Source organism: Notechis scutatus, chromosome Z (genome assembly GCF_049901735.1).
Source record: "Notechis scutatus isolate UNSWTSFEM ecotype Mainland chromosome Z, rNotScu1.2, whole genome shotgun sequence".
NCBI classification, from domain to species: Eukaryota; Metazoa; Chordata; class Lepidosauria; order Squamata; family Elapidae; genus Notechis; species Notechis scutatus.
The window spans coordinates 19,003,338-19,018,877 of NC_142025.1; the positions used below are offsets into that span (position 1 = coordinate 19,003,338).

At 41.4% G+C, this 15,540-nt stretch overlaps 1 long non-coding RNA gene across 2 annotated transcripts in view; it reads left to right on the forward strand.

Annotated features, from left to right (window-relative positions):
- Positions 1–9,506: 9,506 nt before the first annotated feature.
- LOC148128775 (uncharacterized) overlaps positions 9,507–15,540 on the forward strand; it is a 28,896-nt gene continuing 22,862 nt past the window's right edge. The window contains exons 1-2 of one of the 2 annotated variants that reach the window (XR_015745580.1): positions 9,512–9,605; positions 10,382–10,480. This is a non-coding gene — a long non-coding RNA (uncharacterized LOC148128775). Of the gene's footprint in view, positions 9,606–10,381; positions 10,481–15,540 lie in introns of both variants that reach the window. The other variant, XR_015745579.1, reaches the window with a different exon arrangement.

Sequence of the window (15,540 nt, forward strand, 5' to 3'; positions counted from 1 at the left end):
GAAGTTGGGAGAACTTCGTCTTTGTTGTGACTATAGACGCTTAAATGCTATCACTGTGAGAAATAGCTATCCTTTACCGCTCATCTCCGAATTGTTGGAGCGGTTACGGAAGCTACAATTTTCACGAAACTTGACTTACGTGGAGCTTACAATTTGGTTCGGATGCGTAAGGGAGACGCAGTGGAAGACGGCTTTTGGCACTCGTTATGGTCATTTCGAGTAAACCGTTATGCCATTTGGTTTGACCAACGCTCCTGCTGTATTTCAACATTTAATGAACGATATCTTTGAGACATGTTGGATAAGTTTGTTGTCATATATTTGGACGACATTTTGATTTATTCAAAATCTAAAGAGCAACATCTTCAGCAGGTGCGTCAAGTGCTTCAGCGTCTTGGGAACATAAACTTTATGCTAAATTAGAAAAATGTTTCTTTTTTCAGTCGTCTATCGAATTCTTGGGACACATTATTTCTCCTGTGGGCATTGCTATGGACCCCAAAAAGGTTGAGGCGTTGTGTAGTTGGGAAGCTCCTCGTCGGGTTAAAGATGTGCAACGACTTTTAGGATTTGCCAACTATTATCGGACTTTCATTCCAGGTTTTGCGAAGATAATGGATCCCATAACCCAGCTTCTTTGTAAGAAGGTTCCATTTGTGTGGGGGCCTCCACAACAACAGGCTTTTGACACTTTGAAAAAAGCATTTATAACTGAACCCATATTGAAGCATCCTGATCCGGATCGCCCATTTGTGGTCGAGACAGATGCTTCTAATGTAATATCGGAGCAGTGCTGTTACAAGCTTCGGAGGATGGCGCTCTTTTGTTTCCTTGCGCTTATTATTCTAGGAAGCTTACAGCTCGAACGCAACTATACCATTTGGGGAAAAGAGTTGTTAGCTATTAAGGTTGCTTTTGAGACTTGGAGACATCATTTGGAGGGAGCTCGACACAAGGTGGAGGTTCGGACAGATCATAGGAACCTGGAACATTTGACCACGGCTAGGAAATTGAATCAAAGGCAGATTCGTTGGTCGTTATTTTTTGCCAGATTTAATTTCTCGGTTACTTACGTTCCAAGTGGTCAGAACGGAGGGCGGATGCATTATCTCGAAACCGGAGTATACTTGTGCCGAAGATCTTCTTCCTTTACGGACAGTGTTACCACCGGAATCTCTAGCCGTACTGCAGGAACCGGTAGATTTACGGGCCCAACTACGAGGCGCAACGTTTGATGCGTGGACGCAGCAGAGACGGAGGACATTGGCCCAACTTCTCCATGGTCTTTTGAAGATGATCTGCTTCGATATCGGGTTTATTATATGTGCCTACCAGACCGTTGAGGGCTCTCATCATGACACAATGTCATGATAACCCAGCCGCTGGTCATTTTGGATTACACAAGACCTTGCATTTGGTCACTCGGACTTTTTGGTGGCCTCGAGTTCGTCATGATGTGTCTTCTTACGCGCTTCTTGCGTTCAATGTAGGCAAGCGAAAGCAGCATCCGTGCACCTCCTGGACTTTGCAACCCTTGCCGACTCCAAGTAGACCATGGGGAGCGATCTCTATGGACTTTCTGACACATTTACCGTCTTCATCGGGGTTCACAACAGTGCTTGTGGTAGTGGATATGTTGACTAAAATGGCCCATTTCATTCCCTGTCGGAAATTACCATCGTCCCTTTTCTACGGCTCAGTTATTTTTGCAACATATCTTCCGTCTACATGGACTGCCTGATAGAGTGGTTTCTGATCGTGGGGTCCAGTTTACGCAGAATTTTGGAAACAGTTAATGGCGGCTTTGCAAGTGAAAGTATGTTTAGCGCCAGCGCACCATCCGGAAACTGATGGCGGGACGGAGAAGGTGATTGGGATTCTTACTCAATATTTGAGATGTTTTGTTAATTTGCGACAAAACGATTGGGTGAAATACCTCCCGTTAGCAGAATTCGCGTTTAACAACTCGCAGCATACCTCCACCCGTGTCACGCCATTTTTGCAAATATGGGTTATCATCCGCGCTTCTTCCCATTAACTATGATGGATTCCCGGTTCCTGAGACCGAGAGTTTTTGGAAGAACTACACGCAGTTCGCCGTCTACTGATACAACAATTGAACAAGGCAAAAGAAGATTATAAGCGGTTTGCAGATCGGTCCGTCATGAGATACACCTCCGTTAGTTGTGGGTGATAAAGTGTGGCTATCTACAAAACATCTGAAGGTCGATCGCCCTATTAGAAAACTTGATCATCGGTTTATTGGTCCGTTCCCGATTGAGGCAGTTATTAATCCCGTGGCATACCGCCTCACTTTGCCACGATCCATGCGTATTCACCCGTCTTTCATCGATCTCTTTTGATTCCTGATTCTTCTGTTTGTCGATTACGTGATTCTGCTGAACCGGGTCCGTTATCATTGCCTTCTGAGGAGCCTGCTGTTGACGATACGGTGGTCGACGCCCTGATTCCCGTTGGCTCAAAGGTCGCTTCCAGTATTTGGTCAGGAGGAGGGTAGATGACTCGGAGGTTTGTTCCTGGACGGATGCGTCTACACTTCATGCTTCGGATCTGCTTCGAGACTTTCATGCACGCCTTCCCTTGAAACCGCATCCGGATCGCCAGACCCGGGGAAGGGCCCTGCGGTGAGGGATAGTGTTGTGATTCGGCATCTGCTACAGGTTTTTTGAATGACAGCTCCAGCGAGAGGACTTATATGAATCAGCAAGTTCTAACGATGAGGAGGAGATGAATGCATTTGATTTGCAAGATCGGCTTGAACCTTCAAACTCCTCCACCCTTCAATTACGTGGTCAGCCGGGAACGGGTGATAATGAGGAACCAATGATATCTTCAGGTGAAGAAGATGATAATTTGGATGATTGCTGGGTAGATGTCAGGACAAGACGTCTCCTGACAAGGAGGAACCAACGAGGATACAGTAGGAGAGCAGACCAGCAATTAGACTAATTAGTTACTCTATAAAGGGAGAGATATGACTTTGCACTTTGTCCGGAACAAAGTGTCTATTTGCAAGGAGAACTGAAGAGCACAGTTTGGAGGATTTTGATCTGAAATATCTTGTTGGGATTTGGATTTAATTCGTTGGAACTTCTACTTATTGGAATTATTTTGTGAAGGATTTTGATCTGAAGAATCTTGTTGAGTCTTGGATTTAGTTCGTTGGAACTTTTACTTATTGGAGCTATCTGTGAAAATTCCTGTTTGCTGCCTTTCTTTACAAGGACTGTTGCTTTCAGCCTTATCTGTTTACTTTAAAAGGTGGGACATAACATTTTCCTGTTTGCTGCCTTTCTTTACAAGGACTGCTGCTTTCAGCCTTAACTGTTTATTTTAGAAGGTGGGACATAACATGTCATGATACGTCATGCGATACAATCGAGTTGGTCACCAGGAATCTTGCAGTTTAGTTATGTTAACCCCAAGTTTTCCATTTGTAATATGTAATGCAAATATAGGCAAAATAAAGTACAATCACCTTGTATTGATCCTTCGGTTTTTAATGAGATTTTAAGAAATTGAACAGTTCTAAACCATAACAATCTGCTTCTTCTTTACTAGAGGGATGTATTGCTTGATAAACAGAAGCAGAAAGATGTTTCTGGGCAAACTTTGTGCATTTTCAGATGTAAAACCTGGACTCACAATGCTCAGAATTTTCTGCTAATTTGCTGCATGGAATTCTGAGAACTTTTGAAATACCTGGAGGCAACAGTTGGCCAAGATGAATCTAGTACCATGTCAGCTTTCAGTGCACTATTCATGAACTTTAACTGCACTTTAAATAAAACATTCCATGCCATGATTGTTCATCTTCTTAGCCCGTCTCCCTTCTTACATTCTATTATGTAAGAATTTTGTGAAAAAACATCCCCTATCCCTTTGGATAACTGTCCCCTCAAAAATAAGCCCTATCCAAAAATAAGCCCTAGCATGTTTTACACATGTGCCTAATATAAGCCCTATCCCCTAAATAAGCCCTAATTAAGAGCCTATGCAATCGGCTGGCTGCCCATCCTGTCTGGTTGCTCATGGTATTGTGGCGGCAAGGCAAGACAGGAGCTGGAGCTGCCCCATGCACCCTGCACTAGCTTACGTCAGAGCCCACACAGCCAGGCCATCCATGACCCGACACCTGTGTCACGACAGCATCAGCATCCATGTGCAGCAGGAGCCCACATAGCCCACTTCTGCTTGCTTGCAGCTGCAATGGAACAGGTGGCTGAGCAGTGTGCCATTGCCATGAGGCAAGGCAGCTGTCAGGACATGGGTGGCCTGGCTGCAGGGGCCCTGAGGTAAGCCAATGCAGGGCACAAGGGGCAGCTCCACCACCCACCCCACCTCTCAGCAGCAGCACTGGTGGCCTCCTGCCCCACTGCGAGCAAGCAGAATAAAATAGTATAGAATATCAGAGTGGGAAGGGTCCTTGAAGGTCTTCTAGTCCAACCCCCTACTCAGGCAGGAAACCCTATATCATTTCAGACAAGTGGTTGTCCAAACTCTTCTTAAAAACTTCCAGTGTTGGAGAATTCACAACTTCTGGAGGCAAATTGTTCCACTGCTTAATTATTCTAACCATTAGGCAATTTCTCCTTAGTTCTAAGTTGCTTCTTTCCTTGATTAGTTTCCACCCATTGCTTCTTGTCCTGCCCTCAGGTGCTTTGGAGAATAGCTTGACTCCCTCTTCTTTGTGGCAGCCCCTGAGATATTGGAAGACTGCTATCATGTCACCCCCAGTCCTTCTTTTCATCAGACTAGACATACCCATTTCCAGCAAATGTTCTTCATATGTTTTAGCCTCCAGTCCCCTAATCATCTTGTTGCTCTTCTCTGTACTCTTTCTAAAGTCTCAACATCTTTTTTACATCATGGTGACCAAAACTGAATGCAGTATTTCAAGTGTGGCCTTACCAAGCCATTATAAATTGATATTAATACTTCACACGATCTTGATTCTATCCCATTTATGTAGCCTAGAACTGTGTTGGCTTTTTCGGCAGCTGCAGCACACTGCTGGCTCATATTTAAATGATTGTCGACTAGGACTCCAAGATCCCTCTCACAGTTACTATTATTGAGTGAATTACCATATATACTGTACCTGTGCATTTTGTTTTTCTTGTCTAAATGCAGAACCTTACTTTATTCACCACTGAATTTCATTTTGTTAGATAGCGCCCAATGTTCAAGTCTGTCAAGATCCTTCTGTATCTTAAGCCTATCTTCTGGAGTATTGGCTATTCCTGTTAGGTGGGTGTCATCTGCAAGTTTGATGAGTTCCCCATCTATCCCTTGGTCCAAATCATTGATGAAGGTGTCGAAAAGTACTGGACCTAAAACAGAGCCATTGGGTACCACACTGCATACTTCCCTCCATGTAGATGCAGTTCCATTGAAGAAGTGGGCCTCCCATATATGGGAAAAAATAAGACACCCTTTGAAAATAAGCCCTACTGCTTATTTTGGGGCCCAAAAGAAAATAAGATCCAGTCTTATTTTGAGGGAAATAATGGGTATTAAAAATTAAAAACTGGAAAAGTTTTCATAGTAATATTTTAGCAGCATGGTAAGGGTAGTTTAGCTACCTAGAATATGCCAGAAAAGAGAAAGCACATAATAACATCATTCAAACGTTTACTGGAGCAAAACTTTTTACTTGAGTGAATTGCATAGGATAAACTCAATAAATAGCATTTTGGTTAGAAGTAAAATATCATACAGATGTTTGGTAAATAAAAGCAGCCAAATCAATTTCTTTTCTCACTCTCTACTCTCCAGCATAGGGCTCATTTATCATAAAATATGCAGTAAAACATGAATTTTCCACTGAAACAGAAACAGTGATGATAAAATGTTGACAGCTCCAACTAGATTAGACAACAACATCTAATTTATGGAGTTAAGATGCTGATGCCTTTCTAACCATATGTCACCCCTATTACCAGTATCAATGGGCTATAAAAACAGTAAACACGATAGCTTTCTGCTTTACAGCAGCAAAACAGATCCCAACTAAAGAAATGAAATCTGATTAAATTTCATAGCCTCATCTAATAATGGCCCACATATATTTTTTTATAACACACCGCGTTTTCTAGAGAAGAATTCATAAATGTCCCAGCTGGGAGGTGAGTGTTAAAGCAGCAAATGCAGTTCTGTGAAATCATGATCTTAACTTGTAAACCTATAAGACACCTGGGTTGCAGATCATGATCAGGTAAAAATGTTTCAGGCCTGGGAAACAGAGCATGAAAACATCAACCCAACATCCTATTTCAGGGACCGTCAAGAATGGTTATAAAACTATCAATATCCTTGATCCTGTGGAACACCTGGACCTGTCCTTTCATTTCCCCCCCACAATATTTGGGAAGTGTTTGCCACTGCCTCTTTCCTGGGGCTAAGAGAAAATGACTGGCCCAAGGTCAGAGTACAATGCCTTAATGACAGCAAACTGGCTCTCAGTGTTTTTACAGGTAGTCCATGACTGGTTGTTTAGCAATCATTCAAGTTAGCCTTAACCTTACTTAGGACTATTTATGATTGGGATCCTAATTTCCAATGGTCAGGACATCTTTGCAATCATGTGACGCTCCGTTCAGGTACTTGGCGAAAAAGTAACATTTAGAGCTATTTATAGTGTCCCACAGCTACGTGACTATGATGTTTTTGCTGAAAACTATCACTTTTGATTTTCAGCAAAAGCATGTCCATAGTGAATGGGTTTAGACTGAGTTTGCTTCTTATCTGTGGTAGCTACTTTCCATCTGCCACATTCACTTAATGTCTACAAAAAAGAAAGATCATAAAATTAGGTCAGTCACATGACTAACCCATTTCATGACCATCATGACTTGCAACCATAATGGGCAGCTTCCATTATGAGTACTATTTGTATTACCTTTATTCAAACTCACTAGAATTGTTGTGCACTAGTCACTTTATCTTTAAAAGGCAAATGCAGAGCTAGAAAAGGTACAGAAAAGCGTTTCCTTCCTTTTCCTCAGATTCCTCCTATTCTTATGAGGAAAGGGTACAGTTTTGGGGGAAGAGTGCTATGAAAGTACATAATTAGGCATTAATGTAGTTGGAGAAAATGGAGGATGGCATGAGATCAATGGTGGGATTCAAAAAGTTTTACTACCGGTTCTGTGGGCATGGCTTGGTGGGTGTGGAAGGGGAAGGTTACTGCAAAATCCCCATTCCCTCCCTACCCCACTAACCTGCTTTCCAGCTCCGTTCTCCTGTGCAGGGCAGCCAAAAAAGACCTGGCCAATTAGCTGGGACTTGGGAGGCAGAGATTAGATGGGAGCGGGGCCAGTCAGAGGTGGTTTTTGCCGGTTTTCCGAACTACTCAACATTTCTGCTACTGATTCTCCAGAACACACACCCTCTCCCTCTCCCTCTCGTAATCTAAGATTATCTCGTAATCTCTCTCTCGTAATCTAAGATTATCCAACGACGCTGAATGATAAGGGATTCAGGATAGATAATAATAATTTGTGCTTGGCATCCTGTATAGATAAATGGTGGAATTCACTGCAACAAGACCAAAGTTTGTTTGTTTTTCTGTCAGCAACATCTAAAGTGTTCTTTAAATTCATCTTCTGGATACTTCATTGATTTCATGCCATGTAGAAGCAACTTTCAATTGTTTCTTCCAGGGACGTGTTTTCAACTCTCCAATCTAGGTTATAACTTTGCAATTGTCTGATAATTTATCCTCAAAATTCTAAGGTCTAACCCAATTTAGTCTCTAACACCCGTGCCAGGTCAGCCAGGTGCTGCATCCACTGAGGTCAATTATAATTCAGGCAATATAAATATGTACATAGTTGTTTGTCTAGCTGGATTGCTGTCTTACATTTAATTTGACCTTAATGCTTTGATTTTATTACAAATGCACCAGAAGAATGCAGACTAAGTCCTCAAAGAGTTCCAGTTCTATGGAGTAGTGTTGAGCTTCAGATTTATTGACTCTGATCTAGACACCAGATACATGGACATTTTGCCAACGGCTTCAAAGGCAAAGTGGCCTGCTATGCAAACCTCAAACAGAGACCAACTGAATTTTTGTCTTGTCACTGATCAGGACTGGACACAAACAAAAACTGATGAAGGACTAACCTCACTAACCTGCAACAATCAGACACCAGCTGGATAAAGACCAATCAGAAATCAGGTGACTTGGTTATAAAGACAGGAACCCAGTAAGTCTTTGTACCATATTGTTGCATGTTTAATATGAATGGTCTAAGATCTTCTCCATGTATTTCAACTCTGTAACGTAGCATAAGGTAATATATGAGCCTCTGTGGCGCAGTGGTTAGAGTGCAATACTGCAAGCTACCTCTGCAGCCAGTTGCCTACAATTTGGCAGTTCAAATCCCACCAGGCTCAAGGTTGACTTGGCCTTCCATCCTTCCGAGGTGGGTAAAATGAGGACCCAGATTGTTGGGGAAAATATGCTGACTCTGTAAACCACTTAGAGAGGGCTGTAAAGCAGTATATAAGTCTAAGTGCTAAGTGCTATTGCTATAACAAATTGTGTCTGGGATGGGGGAACCAAAACCAGCTACATATGGTGTATTTGGAGCACAATAATCCAGCAACTGTTCTTGTGTTACACAAGACATCCATCCATATGGAGCCAGTTATGGGGAAAAGGGTTTGGGCATGTAGGAGGCAAAATATTAGGCAGGATGATTGAGAGAGAGAGAGACTGATGATGCTCATGGACATAATTTCAGCCGCCCTGGTAAACATCAATGGGAACTCTTTCCCATATTGTCCGGGTTTATTTAGAAATCAGGTAATATAGTAGCTGAGACAACTCATCAAGCCAAGTTAACAATGTGCTTTAATTTGGTTTTAGCTTAGAGCAGAGGTTTCCAAACTTGGCAACTTTTCAGATTTATGGACTTCAACTCCCAGAATTCCCCAGTCAGCATGGAGTGTATAAATCGTGGATTGTAGCTTAGGAATATGTCATCCTTTCTCAACTGTGATCCCCCCCCCCAGTAAACTTATTTGAGTTCACATTGTTTAAGCCAAATCCATGGTTAGCACATGTGAATCCCCTTTTTGTCTTTTTCAATCAACCATGGCTGAGCCTTGTGTATGAACTCCTCTGCTAAGGGCTCAATGTTCACAGGTAATGCGTGATCCAATGATCTGAGCCTGAAGGAACATAACACTGAGGCCAGGCATTGGATTGTTAATGAATCTAAGCTAAAATAGTACTAATGGTGCTGTCCACACCTCAATTCTGTCAGGCTCTATGTTAAAAAGGAAAGGGGGAAAAAAAGGGAAATGTTTTGACTCAGATTTCCAGCCCTGCAGACTGATGGGAGTGACACGCCAAGTACAGACCCTATTTTATTACTGGAATTTGGCAGGAGTGAAACAGTTAAATTATACCCTTAGGAGAAGCAGATTTAACAGCCACAATTCCCTGGCTGGTAGCCCAGAGTGCCTTCCTGAAGCTAAGCTGGTGGGCGCTGCCTAGACTGACAGGATTGCTGGCAGGCACCGAGGACTCCATATTTCTGGCTAGGCGTGTGACAGCAATGAGGCCTTGAAATGTAAGTTTAATTTAGATTCATAGTGCTGGAAGCTGTGTGACGTGGCATTTTCCCTCTTTCCCATACAGATTAAATTAAAATCACTTAGCAGATAAAAATCAAGAAAGATAGCAATAAACAATTTGGTTACAGCCCATCCCAAGAGAGAGAGGGAGGCAGAGAGAGAGAGAGGCAGAGGGTGGGGAAGAGAGAGGGAGGGAGAGGTAGGGAGGGAGGGAGGGAGAAGGAGAGAGGGAGGGGGAGAGAGGGAGAGAGAAAGAGAGGGCGGGAGGGGAGACGGAGGGAGGGGGAGAGAAAGGGAGGGAGGGAGAGGAGGGAGACAGAGAGAGAGGGAGAGGGAGGGGGAAGGAGAGGGAGGGAGAGAGGGAGAAGAGGGAAAGAAAGAGAGGGAGGGGAGAGAGAGGAGGGAAAGGTAGAGAGGGAAGGAGGGGAGAGAGGGGAGGGAGAGAGGGGGTGGGAGAGAGGGAGGTAGGGAGAGACTTTGTAGCAGGAAGTTTTAGTCTTGATTTTTTTCAGGCTAGAATCAGAATAACAAAACACAACAACAGAATAAAGCAGAATAAACAGAATAGCAGCATAACTGAGACCATAGAGACCTAGTCTGCAGAATGAGAAAGGCAACAAAGAAGCCTGTAATCTGACATTAATGTTCCAAGTTCAGTTCTTCCCATACCCCACTCTAGTAGGGAAGGTTTAATTCTTGCAAGCAGAAGAGGGACCACTTAACCCCCCTCTTTACAGGAATTCTAGCACTTTGCTCCTACTTTACTTTACAGGACTTCTACCTGTTCAAAAGGCATTTGGAAGTGCTTAGGATGATGTTCAACATGTTGAGGTGGGAGATTTTTGCATTCAGAAAGGCAGCATTTTAATGTGTAAGCAAAATATAACCCTCTTTCCTAATATCCAGGGGTTTGCAGGATTTCAATGAAATTAGGATGATCCCTACAGATGTGGTTTCTGAACAGAAGAGCCTTTATCAGAATAAATTTTACAGCATACTCTAATAAAGGACATTTTTTTTCATGCAGTAAAGCTGAACCATTTCTATGTATCTTCCAGCCCAACCAGTGGTGGGTATTCGACCGGTTCTTCCTGGTTCTGAAGAGCCGGTAGAAGCGATGAGCAGAGGAGACCGAACCAGTTCCCTCCACTGCTCTAATAGCTCTGCTGTTGGGCCCACCCGCCCGCCCGCCTGGGCTCCCATACTCACCTTTATCCACTGAATTTGAAGCGCAGCTGCTTTACGTGGCACAGAATAGTGCCGCGTGAGGTAGCTGCTGAAGTGACCGGGAGCGTGCAGGCTTGCAGGAGGCGAGGTAGAATGCCTCTGCGCCCACCAAACCACGCCCACTGAACCGGTGGCAACAATATTTGGACCCCACCACTGAACCCAACATACATAAATGAATATAATAAATAGAAGGACAGATATAATTAATTATCTGCCTTTCTGCTTTTCACTTAACAACCGAGAAAATTATCAGTGTCTATTATGGCTGATGAGGACTGTCTATTCTAAACAGTGATGCCATTTAATACTTTCATTTTTCTTATTTCAGGATGTTTGATAGTGATATTTAAATCTTAACTGATTTCCCGCCCCCCCTCCTTTTTTTTGTTGATTATTATTTGTTTCACTCAGTTGCCTTGAGCCTTCTCTCAGTTGAGAATTAGGCAGAACGTTATCCAAGTTTTGATGGTTCTACAAGAAAGAAAAATGGAACCTTTATGAAACATTACAGTTTTATAAAAATGATCAAGCAGAGATGCCTGAAGAGTATTGTTTTAAAAAATGCAATACATATAAAAACCAGTCACTTTCTCTCAGACTTAGGAGGAAAGTAAAGGCAAACCACTATGGAAACCCTGCTGAGAAAACCGAAGGGATCTGTCTAGGCGGTTGCCAAGCGTCAATGCTGACCTCAACGGGACAAAAAGAGAGCATCTTGCTGACAGATAGCAAGCTCCCATTTAGCCAGGGTTTTGGAAAGCGCAAGTTTGAAGGAACATGGAAATAAAGCACTTGTTAAGTCTCTTGTAAACATATCCTCTTTCAGCCATGTTTATGCCTCTGCTGAATCATTATGAGAAGCTATGCAGTCACATTTATGTGCCAGGGATTCTAGGGCTGACGGGCAGCTGTCACACACTCTGAATTCGTTCCATACTAAAAGCTGTACAATCACAAGGGGGCATGTCACCCAAGTAATATAATTTCGAATTAATTATGCTTGGTTTTCAGAGATTTCAAACTATATAGATGGTATTGATTGATGGTAGATTAATATCAAATCCTGCTGGGCACAATCCAGCTGCCAGTCCAGGATAAAGATCTGCCTCACTGGTTTCTTTACTGCCCCATTTATTTTAATGATATTGGGTACTACTATCTCGATTCTGAAAAGGACAGATACCTTGCTCAGGCATTATGAAATGTGAGCGACTGATCATGGAAGTGTTGCCATTAGCATCTCTTGCTGACATTTTGCGAATAATGTCTTTCTCTTGAAGATATTCACTGCAAATTTTTGCCAAGAGAAACATCTTTGCACAGGAGTATATGTATTGTCTTCCCTCCCTACCAGGGTTTTATTTTATATATATATAGTTGTAGCAACGTTTCAGCAGAATCTCATCTGCCATCATCAGGCTTCTGTATTGTGTCCGTCTGACTCACAGACGGACACAATACAGAAGCCTGATGATGGTAGATGAGATTCTGCTGAAACGCTGCTACAACTTTAAAAGCACAACTATAATGACGTGGGAAAATACCCGAACAAAGCTGAAGGCCATACATGTAAGTACCCACGAAAACTTAAGAAAACAAATATATATATATATATATATATATATATATATATATATATATATATATAGATATAGATATAGATATAGATAGATATAGATATAGATATAGATAGATATAGATATATATAGATATTATATGTATGCCTTGCATTTGTGTTTACCTACTGATCACCCAGAAATGTTTTTTAACCTTGAACTTTAAGAAAACTTAACTTTAAATCCCAAAATTCCCCAGGAAACCATCATTTGAGTGAGAGGAGTGTATGGATTACCCACAGGGGTGGTGCCTTGGTTTGGTCATCATTAGATCATTTTTGTTTATTACTAAGTTCACTATGTTCTTCCAAGCTAAGCAATTCCGAGCAGGTTACGCTACAGTATTAAGGTTAAGAATGTACAAAACAGAAGCATAAGCCAAATAGTCAAAAATATATCGTGTAATACAGCTCCTTAACCACAGACAATGAATGGTCCGTTCTGTCTTCCAAACTTTTCTGAAAGGGCTGGGACCTCACTTAGGACTACGAGCTAGCAAGAGTTCTTGAATTGCCCTTGACTCCTCCCTCAAGGAGAGCATATGGAAATCATTTATGACTAGAATCTGGATTAATAAGGTTAATGGACTTCAACACACCCAGATTGTCCCTTAACTCAAGCACACAAGCAGGATCTCCTGTCTGTAGAACTGCACAGACCCAATTTATTATCCCTATCCTTCCCTGCTATGAGATCTTGGCTGATGCAATCCTAATACATGGATAATGTCTTGGTGATACAAACCAGATCTACCCTCCCTTCCACAATCAATCTTATAAATTACAGTCAACTCTGTGAAACCCACAGCTCTCAATAGTGAAGGTGAGTCCCTTAGCAGGGGTCTTCAAACTTGGCAAGTTTAATCCTTGTGGACTTCAACTCCCAGAATTCCTCCTCCAGTCATGTTAGCTCAGGAATTCTGGGAGTTGAAGTCCACAAGGCTTATTAAACTTGCCAGGTTTGAAGACCCTTGCCTTACAGTGTAGCGAATATTTTGTACAAATTTGATGAAACAATCTCGATTACTTTCCATTTTGCTTTGCATAAACCTCCTTTAGCAGTTTATGTTTACACAAATAACAAATTTGAATTTTATTTGTAAGTTCAAAAGGAGTTGTTGGGTGGTTCATCTCTCCAGATGTGTTTTTGGACGATCCGCAGAACTGCTAGCTGAAAATGTTGAGAAGGGAAATGCCACACTGGGGAGGAATAGATCAGGAGAACAGGAGATAGGAAAGAGCTGTATTTGGCATAACAGGAAAATGGTTGAACTTGCAAACAAACTGCAAGACCCTAGCAATCTCTGTGTGCCTTCTAGTAGCTCACTTTCAAGACTTAATCTGGTTGGAAATGAGAAATTTATGTGTAATCTAACATTTACACTATTTAAGCTTTCATTTCCCATTCTTTCTGCATTTTAATCATTTAATAAATGAAGTGACACATCACAATCTTAACATAGGAAAATATTTGTACCTCAGGTTGAAATGAGGGGTTCTTGGTACTCCCTGAATTTGGTTGTTTACTTGCAGTCATTTCATTACTCAAAATAGGTAACATAATCAGTTCTGGTAGGGACTGGAATTCTTCACTCCCTACCAGCTCCAATGATGTCTAGTTTGGGTAGTGAAACATCTGCAAGCAAACAATCAAGCTCAGAGAGCACCCTCCATTAGAGCCCCTCTAATTAAAAGACCCTCAAGATTCTTTACTGCTAGTGCTACAGATGAAAATAGGACTTATTACTATGAAATACACAAGCTACAGAAATATGAAGCTGCAGGGCCATAATGACTCAATTGTAAACCAAGCTTTTTCTAGCAAATAATTCAGACTAAAAGTGCAAGGAACTCAGGATAAATGTTCTAAACCCAGTGCTTAATCTCAAACATGTAGATATATCAGTGTACTGCACTAACTTCTAGCTGTTTTTTAAAGGTTGGTATTTGATAGTATCTTAGACAACTTGATATCAGACTTTTTAAAAGTTTGTGTTTGTAAAATTAGTCCGAATTTATTTGTCAGGGCAATTCAATAGGCTTTGCCTGCATTTGGTTTAGTCAGATTAAGAACAATATCTGAAGAATTCATCATGTTACTTATCTTAATGGCTTGTAGGTGTTCCTTGCCTAAGGGTGTTTTTCCCCCAGGAATACTTTCCTGAAACTAAAAGCTTAAAAAAAAGCTAAAAATTGAATACTTTATTTGTGATGTTGCAGAGAAAAAGAAGAGAAACATCTTGTGTATAAGAATAAACATTACAGGCTTACAGAGTATACAAACATGGTCAATCATACTTTGTTTCAAATCAATACTAAATTTAATGCCACAGAAATAGGGTTCATTATTTCCTCATAATGAAATAATCCCTTTGCAAGTTTGACACTGCACAGAAGCTTGCCAGAATCAAGATTTATCCAGATGTTCATGGACTGAATCTGAACTTCAAATTAGATTTATGTAGCCACCATCGCATTACTGAAACACACAATAAATTACGCTTACAGCTTTACATATAAGGAAAAATTGACACAAGAGTCTAAGTTGGATCCAGACATATATCATGCTTATGGATCATCAAAATTAATGGGACTTAGGTTAATCACACATATTCTAAGTCTGGAGTACTAAATGTTATATTTGATATATACTCCATTGCAATGCTATTTTAAACCATTCCCAGAAAGTAATGCTTATCTGCTCCTTTGTAGGCTCCTTTCTAAAATGTTATTTGTTCCTTACCCTCCTTTTCCCTACAAATAACAACTAGAAAGTTACTTGACTCTGTGTGCCACACAGTTGTGGTACTGTTAGTGCCAAAAGACATAATAAAGATTGATCCTGAGGGAGAAGATTTAATGGCCAAGATATTATTCTATTATCATGATCTTATTGGACTTCAACTCCCATGAGATGAAAGCTGCTAGTTGTGATGGACATCATTTTGATCTAATTAGAGCCTTTAATATACAGGGGAATCTGCAATATAGGTACCCTATTTTTATGTACAGATCAGCCCCTATTTTATGACACTTTAAAATGTACAATCAAAAATCTTTATTGTCTGCACAGAACAGTTTTAGTC